Below are 9,853 nucleotides of genomic sequence, written 5' to 3'. Positions count from 1 at the left end.
AGAAACCAATTCAGAGTTTAATTCACTCACTTTAGCAAAATACTGGATTTTGTATGTGTCGACTTGGATATGTGCAGAACAGTCATCAGTCCTGGAATTTAGTCATCCGCTCTGACAGCATCATGAGAGAAATTTGACTGAAAATAACATTAACGTCCTCACCAGCTGTGTAACATTAGCAGTGTTGTTTTAGCTGAGCTTTTTTATCATCAACGCCAGATGGAACACGCTCCAACGTCGCCCCAGAGGCTAAAAAAATATTGTTTTTTGAGAAGTATATATAATGCGGAAGGTCATAACCAAAAGATAGAGTAGAGAAAACTTTTAATTTCCAAAAAACTGATTTACAGAGAGAACCTTTTCACTAATCTATTGACATAGGTGTAGTGGTGTAGTGAATTTTTCGGTAACACTTTCTATGAAGGTTGTATTTATAATGCCCTATGAATGCACTCATAATGTTTTATAAGGTGTCTATAAAGCATTATAATGGTCATTATTACCATCTATACATATTCACAAGTCGTCATAACCAACTTCATGATGCATTATGACAACTGGTTATGAATGATTATAATTTTAATCTGAATAGTGCATTATAAATATGTCAATATCTGCCTAGTCACTTGTTAATGTTATGATGCATCATAACTACTTTTCTTTGCTAAATGTGCATAGTGATGCATAATGAGTTTTGACTTCGCCTATAGTGCTTTATATCTGTAGTTATAAGTATATGTAATAAAGTTATAATAATGTATACATCTCTCTACAGCACACAGTCATAAAAAGCTATGCAATATCATAAGTGCTATTTGTCAGCGCTAAGTAAAGTGACAAGAATATGACACTATTGTTAACAGACATAAGTTACTATGAGTAATTAAAAGGTGCAATGAACCAAGTACCGAGTCTGGCATCTTTACCCCATATGCACAATGTTAATATCATAGGTGTTATTTGTCAGCTTTAGGTAAATTAGTGCAAATGAGGTGTTGTGGATATAAGACTATTATAAACAAATATGAGGCACAATGAAATGAGAGCCTGGACAGTAAAGACAAAAGGAATGCATTTAGTTCACTTTATTTTCATTTAAACCAACACACATAATCAGATTATCAATGTTCTGAGCACATTACACAAACACATGAAACAGGCCACAAAAGTGGCACGGCGTGGTCCTAGAGATGTGGCTCTTAAAATCGCCTTTGGGTTGGTGAGGTGATTCAGGGTCAGAGGTCAGGAGATGGTTTGACAGCAACTACAAGAAGAACAGAGGCAAATCTTTAGTGCTCTAGCTGGGTTGGTTTTTATGCAGAAAGGTTTGATTGAAAACACATAAGCAGATCACGTTTTTTTGTTTAAAGCAGCGTAATGAGACATTATGTTACCGCATATCATGCAGGCAGCGCAGATTACCCGTAGATGGCTTAAGCTAGCTACACGAAAGTTACCAGACACGGCTAGTTTTAACTCACAAATTAGATCGTTTTCATTATCTTGCGTTTAATGATTGAAACCATTCAAAATCATTGCTTTAATATGTAAACGATATGCTTCATGTAAGCAAAGTAAGACATTAGTTCACAAAACATTAGCAGGACAGAGAGACGACCTACCTGTCCTGGAGAGGACTCAGCGGAAAAAGGGCAGAAGAACCGCTTTACGACTAGTACATACAGTACTACGGAGGTGGGTGGGTGGGGTCTGAGGTCAGGGGTCATGGACTAAAGACTGACATTTCTACAACAATAATAATATAAATAAAAACGATATTAAAATAATATCTGACGGCATTCAATAAAGGCGGACATTTCTAGCGATCCTGTATAAGAGACCGATATAACAAATAACCATTATTTTTTTTTTTCGAATCTCAAAGTGCCGAATCCTGCAGCAAAATTGACGTTACATTAAAAACCGAAATAAGACCATTACAAATCTAGTCTAAATGAAATTAAATCAAACCTCTTCATTGCGCAGTGTCACATTGACAGTCGTCCTCATAGCACGAAATAACTTCCAATTGAAATACATCAGTTTGAAATTCGTTTCGAGCGGCATGAAAATTTGAGAAAAATCGGCAGGCACCAAACAATAGATTAATTTTCGTGACAGTTTCACATCCACCGTGACACCGCTTCTTTATAAATGGTCGCTAGAAATGTCCGCGTTTATTGAATGCCATCAGATATTATTTTAATATCGTTTTTATTTATATTATTATTATTGTAGAAATGTCATTCTTTAGTCCATGACCCCTGACCTCAGACCCCACCCACCCACCTCCGTCCCCAGCTCCTCCCACTGTCGTAAAGCATTGACTGTATGTACTAATCGTAAAGCGGCTTTTCTTTCCTTTCTCCGCTGAGTCCTCTCCAGGACAGGTAGGTCGTCTCTCTGTCCTGCTAGTGTTTTGTGAACTAATGTCTTACTTTGCTTACATGAAGCACATCGTTTATATATTAATGCAATGGTTTTGAATGGTTTCAATCATTAAACGCAAGATAATGAAAACGATCTAATTTATGAGTTAAAAATAGCCGTGTCTGGTAACTTTCGTCTAGCTAGCTTAAGCCACCTGCGGGTAATCTGCGGTGCCTGCACGATATGCGGTAACATACTGTCTCATTAGGCTGCTTTAAACAAAAAAACGTGATCTGCTTGTGTGTTTTCAATCAAACCTTTCTGCATAAAAAAGCAAACCCAGCTAGAGCACTAAAGATTTGCCTCTGTTCTTCTTGTAGTTGCTGTCAAACCATCTCCTGACCTCTGACCCTGAATCACCTCACCAACCCAAAGGCACTTTTAAGAGCCACATCTCTAGGACCACGCCGTGCCACTTTTGTGGCCTGTTTCATGTGTTTGTGTAATGTGCTCAGAGCATTGATAATCATTCTGATTATGTGTGTTGGTTTAAATGAAAATAAAGTGAACTAAATGCATTCCTTTTGTCTTTACTGTCCAGGCTCTCATTTCATTGTGCCTCATATTTGTTTATAATAGTCTTATATCCACAACACCTCATTTGCACTAATTTACCTAAAGCTGACAAATAACACCTATGATATTAACATTGTGCATATGGGGTAAAGATGCCAGACTCAGGACTTAGTTCATTGCACCTTTTAATTACTCATAGTAACTTATGTCTGTTAATAATAGTGTCATATTCTTGTCACTTTACTTAGCGCTGACAATTGGCACTTATGAAATTGCATAGCTGTTTAGACTGTGTGCTGTAGGGAGATGTATACATTATTATAACTTTATTACATATACTTATAACTACAGATATAAAGCACTATAGGCGAAGTCAAAACTCATTATGCATCACTATGCACATTTAGCAAAGCAAAGTAGTTATGATGCATCATAACATTAACAAGTGACTAGGCAGATATTGACATATTTATAATGCACTATTCAGATTAAAATTATAATCATTCGTAACCAGTTGTCATAGTGCATCATGAAGTTGGTTATAACGACTTGTGAATATGTATAGATGGTAATAATGACCATTATAATGCTTTATAGACACCTTATAAAATATTATGAGTGCATTCATAGGGCATTATAAGTACAACCTTCATAGAAAGTGTTACCAATTTTTCTGATGACTCTTTTCTGTAGCATAAACAATGGCTGTATAGAACTAATGTAGGTGTTACCCTAAACATCTATACAATAGATTAAATATGGTAATGGTAGTATAAGATGTGGAGTGATCACCTGTAATTCAAAAAGTGGATATGACAAAAATACTTTTTGACAGTTTAGTATGAATATGACTGATGTGAGATTTCCAGCCAATTTTGTCGACTGTCTGTCTGTTGAAATTGAATTTCACGAACCCATGGTTAAAACCCTCCATGTGCAGTGTTGCCACAGTTACCCTGAAAAAGTAATCCAATTACGGATTACTGATTACTCCTTTTAAAAAGTAACTTAGTAACTTAAGTTAGATTACAAGTTACTTACAGCATTCCCTCTACAACATAGGACTGCCCGACCAACTTCTTCAACTCTCCCCAACTCACTGGTTTTGCACCAAAGTCCAGCTTTTGTAGTTTGGTGGTAGGGGACCTCCTGACCTGCATTAGGTGAAGCTCTCTGCTTTGCACCGCCTGGTAGGACTTGCTCCATTAGCCTGGCTGTGCCGTGCTGCGCATCCAAATGTTTCTTTAAATTCGATGTTGTGTTTTTGAAGCTAGACAGGATTTGTCGGTAGCAAACATGATGTCTGGGATTCTCCCAACTACAAAAACTGTTTTTTGTTGAATAACTTCTGACCCACTCAGATACTGCTAAAAACTGACGTAGGCATGTGGGGAAGTCTTTCACACAGCAAAAACACCCCAGCATTTAAACCAAAAGCATAGCTAAGAGTTGTTGACTGTTTACCATGTACAAGGAAAGTGAATAATATGTGTCCTGTGTTGGCTCGATGTTGATCTGTAAGGTGAGAAAACATGCGTCAATATTTTTGCATCCTCACATCCTCATTGCTCACCAAGAATATCGAATGTTATGGGAACAATCAAGATCACCCACACTGTCAGACCAAACAGTTTCTACTCCAGAGTCGCGGTGACTCTAAATCAGCCCAAGAAAGTGTCTGCTGACACACAACCAAGGCAGTTTACAGTGTAACCACACTGCTGCTATGTAATAACCTACTGTATATCTAGACGGGATCACAATCTGCACAATACCCTACATATAACAGCATATTCCCTAGCCAGAATTTATATTCCACATTGCATATTTTCTTTTTACCACTTTTTTTGCTGTTTAGACTGAGCATCTTTCAGAACTGAAAATAAATCCTCACTGTACAGTAAACACTGTACCATAAAGCTGTTTGTCAACCACAGGCTTGACTAAAATTATCAAATGCTTGTATGTTTTGGTATTTTTACTGATTGTGCCTGCGAAGTAGGTGTTAGTGGTAGCCCATAGTTTGTCTTAGCTGTTGCTGCTAGTTCAGAAATCAATATCTTCCAAGAACAGTTTCATCAGATAACATTACTGGCTCTTAGGAGTAGTTCATCTTCATTGTAAACAGATTACTGCTCCAGTCTTAATTTATTTATTTATTTTTTTCAATTTTATTTATATAGCATCAATAATAATAGTGACCAAAGACGCTTATCACAACCTGAATCAGTCTGAAACCCCCAAAGTGGTAAGGTGATGGTGGCTACAAAATCCTTGAGCAGAACCCAGCTCATATGGAGAAAAAAAGATTAAAAGAGAGAAAGGAGCAGCAGGAGCAACAAGTTCTTACAACATACATGGTATACACTGATCAGGCATAACAGTTTACCACTGACAGGACAAGTAGATAACATTGACCATGTTGTGAAAATTCAATGTTCTGCTGAGAAACCTTAAACATGTACCACCCAACTAGACTAGACCAGGAATCCCACTCCATAGCAATGACACTTCCTTGATGGCAGCAGCCATCCCCAGCAGGATGCAGCCTGACACAGACACACACAAAAAATGCTTTAGGAACAACACAAAAAACACATGAGGAACAGCACAAGGTGTTGATGTTGACGCCTACAAATTCACAAGATCCTAAACAAGTATCTGCGGGATGATCCAGAGGTCCCTCATCTCAACCCATAGCACCCAAAGGCCCCCACTAACAACATTCTGTTACCAGACACCACAGGACACCCTCAGAAGACCCATGTCCATTTTCTGATGAGTCAATTGTTTTACAATTTGAGGAAGGTGCAGTGGCGATTTTGGTTTGGACATTCTGGTGGGCCCATGCAGGAAAATCTTAAATCCAGAAATACCATAATCATTACCCTCACAACAAAAACACACAAGTCACAATAATGAAAACAATAAAAAAACATAATGCACGGCTCATGGGGTGAACGGTGCACACCCAATACACAGCAAATAATATATAAAGTTATCACACACTTTCCATTTCAGCACCAGAGACAAGTGAACAGCTCCGCATGGAGCCCACGTGAGGTTCTAATTGTTACCATCTTGTAATACCCCAAATTATTTGTTAGAGAGCTAGTCTTATTATTAGTCTAAGTGATAAATAAACTGCAGCTATCACATAGTTTATCTCTTTTCCCTGCATTTAACCTTTATCTGCCATTCACCTCTGGCCTGTGTCATGTTGAAACCATAACAGTAGTGGCTGTTATGAGGACCTATACGGGGCCAGCACTTAATGGCCATTACATTTAATTAACAAAGAGCCTGGAAAGGACTTGAGTCTTCTATTGATTTGACTAGATGGTGACTGGCAGGAAGAGGCCAGGAGGACAACCACAGAGAATGTTAGGTATTATATGAAAGAGTTATTTTGAGGAGAACAAAAAAAAATAAAGCAGCAGAAATGAGAGACGCAGGAAGAAAAAGTAAGACGACCTCCTCTGTCTCATCTCCTGCGGTGTTCTTCAATCACAACCTGAGCTTCTTTTAAAATGTAAAATAGTCGAAGCTTGTGTTCACATAGCGATGCCAGTGTTTCAAAATGCTCTTGTGCTTTCCGTTCGCAGTGATAAGGATGTCTCCAGTTGTTCTGGATACCACTGGGAGTGAAGATGATTTCTGGGAAAATGAAAGACTTTTATTCCATGGGCACGCATGTAAAGGCTGTCGCAGCGTCCTTCGAAAGGCAGAGGAAAAACAAACAAGCAAGGCTGAACTTAGGGTAGAGTTGTGCTTCGACAAAGACAGTAAAAGTAGAGAGTACCCCCGAGTATCGTTAGAGGAAGTCATTTGGAGAAGCCCAACTTTGTACCCTGTGAAGAAATGGTTGGATAAAGACAAAAATAAAAAAAATAAAAAAAATGCTAATCTCACCAGCTCTTGTACAAACGTGACCCCGCTGGAACTCCAGGGGAGGATTTCTTTTCTAAGACGCCCCAGAGATGTGATATTTTCCCCAAGTGATTTATTAAATGGGGACGGCTGTAGAGCGGTGGAGGACCTGGTATCATTCTCCCCAGGGATATGTGTGCACATGGCAATGTGACAAATTACCATCAAAAAGTTGTTTCTAGACGAGAGAGGAGGGAGGGGGGGGGGGGGGACTTCCTTACAGCTGATTAATGTCACCTCACCACTCCCCCACACACAGCAGCCAACCTGACCACTCAGACAGCTCTATACACTAAATGGAGCCATTTAATTAAATCTAAAACTAAATTACCTCATTGTGTTTGCCCCAAATCTGACCCACCATAACATGCAATGATCTCTCAGGATAAGAGCCATGTGAAGAGTTCTTCATTTGCATGAATTTTATGAAGGTAAAGGAAGCATAAAGCAAGGATTGTGTGATTATTTTAAATCTAAAAGCTCTTCTCTTTTAATTAGCAGATAATAAAGATATAGTCCTTTGTAGTTTTTAGGGTTCACATGTGGTTGAAAAATGGATTAAATATACAGCATGTAGCTCATAAACCCCTTGTGAGGTTAAAAATCTGCATATACAAGTATTATTTTTCCTAAATATGCAAAGCTATGCAAATAATATGTGTAAATTTTACTTCCTGTGCAAACATCTGTATTATTTTCACTGCTTAAATCTGCAAGACAGACAAATCTGCTTGTCCTGCATGCAAACACTGAAGGAAAAAAAAATGCTTAAGATGCAACTTAAAAGAGCAAGACACCATCCTGCCAATCCATAAACCATGCTTCCACTCTATTCAGGCAGGGTGTCTGCACAGATAGAGCAGTTATACTTCTGTATCATTCCCTAGCAACCAGCTGTCTGCACAGAGTGCATAATGGCTCATATTTCACTTCAGCTACATATGTGTAAACATATATAGTGCCACAATATGTTTGACAAACAGTGAGTCCTGTGCTTAAGCGCATCCTTTGTATAGAAAAATAGACTGACGCTGGGGTTCTGGCCACATCGGCTCATGGACACTCTCTATACTCATTTTGTCGACTTCACTGCTCTGCCATGCCACTTTGAGCATCATGTTGACTAGTCACTGATCACATGACGATAATAAAACAGTGGGTTGTTACAGCAAACTAGCAGCAGGTCATGTGTGCGGAAATACTGCACCTAAGATGAAGCCTATTCTAAAGTGACATACAGACTATGTTAGTTAGTGCTGAAACACACCGAGAGTACTACTGCAATGCCCACTCACCTGAAAAGGCCTCAGCTAATGCTAGCAGAGGAATGGTCCAGATCAGGGGTTGGCAACCCGTCGCTTCGGAGCCGCATGCAGCTCTTTTGTCCTTCTGCTGCGGCTCTCTGTGGCGAGCAGTGCAGAGCAAGGACACTGATCAAAGTCGTTCACTTTTTCTTGCTAACTGCCTAAAAATATCGTCAAATATTCACTCAATAGTGAACAAACAAGAGCTACACAACAACTAAATGACATTGAATGCCACACCTCTCACACTCATGGTTGTAACATCAACCAAAAACACTGAACTCCCACAGCACATTGCAGCTTACATACTCCTTGCTATCGAGTATTTAATTCAAATATATATTATTTTATTTCCTAAAATAAAATTCTAATTCTTCTCTGTAGCAGTTCTTTCATTTCATAAATGCAACACACTGTAGTTTTATATAGATAGGCCTAGCATAGTGGTAAAAACAATATATGCAGTGTTATCTTCATTTTAGATGTCAAAGGGGATTTGTGGCTCCCTGTGTTTTCTTTTCTGTGGGAAACGGGTCCAAATGGCTCTTTGAATGTTGAAGGTTGTCAACCCCTGGTCCAGATCCTCTCAATGTCAGCAGTCAATTAACAACTTCATTAAACTCCCTGAGGGAACAGAGAAAAGGAGGCTCCTGGAGAAGTTCAACATTATCAAAGACCTTTAGCTGCATTACACATAAAAGGCTTTAGAGAAATCCTGAATATTTTTTAATCCTGGCTACACCAGCCCACATTCCAACATGCTGTGGAGTACTATTAAACACTACTGACGTTGCTGAGTTGCAGCCTGCTTTTTATACAGGCTATACGTATCTGCAGCTCACAGCATGTAGCACATAAGGTGTCTGTTCTCAGTATTCAGGTCAAGAATATGGATTTCATTGTTGTAAATCAGCAACTAGTCAGTGTCGACTTGACTTTCATCACAGTCGGAATCTGAAGGCATGCAACCACTACTGTGTATGTGTGTGGGGGAGGCCAGGACGTGGATCATATACTGAAATATATATTGGATTTTTCTTCCTGTTGCTTTAATTTGGTGGTTTCTGCCTGGGGTCACAGCATAACTGAGAGGCCAGCAACAATCCTATGTAAAACCAGTGAATACTAGCAGACAGTCTTTGTCTATATTTTCACAAACTGTTTCTCAAACCTCATAATTCAACACTATAAAGATTTGTTTGGGGTTTGGGAAAGATCGGGGTCAACAAAGAAAAAGCATCACATGCTGACTCTTGGTTGGGACAAACAAATGAATACCATTCTTCTGGCCAATGATTTGCAGACTCTTTCACCCACAGCAGCTTCTACACTGCCCACTTATATTTTACTTTGTCTTTTATGTGGCTTCCATTAGAATTATCGTAACCACTAGATAGCTTTGTCAATTGAATGTTTGAATGTGTGGCTCATGGCCACCACCATTTAAAAAATAATAACCTTACATTGTTTAGTCTAAACCTTTCAAATGAAGACATGTGTTCTAAGTTGGACCAAAACCAGCAGTTGTCTAATATTAGCAATTTTAGCCATAGGTTAAGTAAACCCAAATAACATAGCAATAATGACCACCACACCTAATGTGGCTGTGGTAGCTGACACAATCATTAAAAGTTGTCCTGGGACACCTGGTGAACTGAGCAACTAATGCATAC

The sequence above is a fragment of the Mugil cephalus genome, chromosome 14, assembly GCF_022458985.1.
Source record: "Mugil cephalus isolate CIBA_MC_2020 chromosome 14, CIBA_Mcephalus_1.1, whole genome shotgun sequence".
Lineage (NCBI taxonomy): Eukaryota > Metazoa > Chordata > Actinopteri > Mugiliformes > Mugilidae > Mugil > Mugil cephalus.
The sequence above is the reverse complement of the archived record's forward strand: the minus strand, read 5'-3'. Positions refer to the sequence as shown.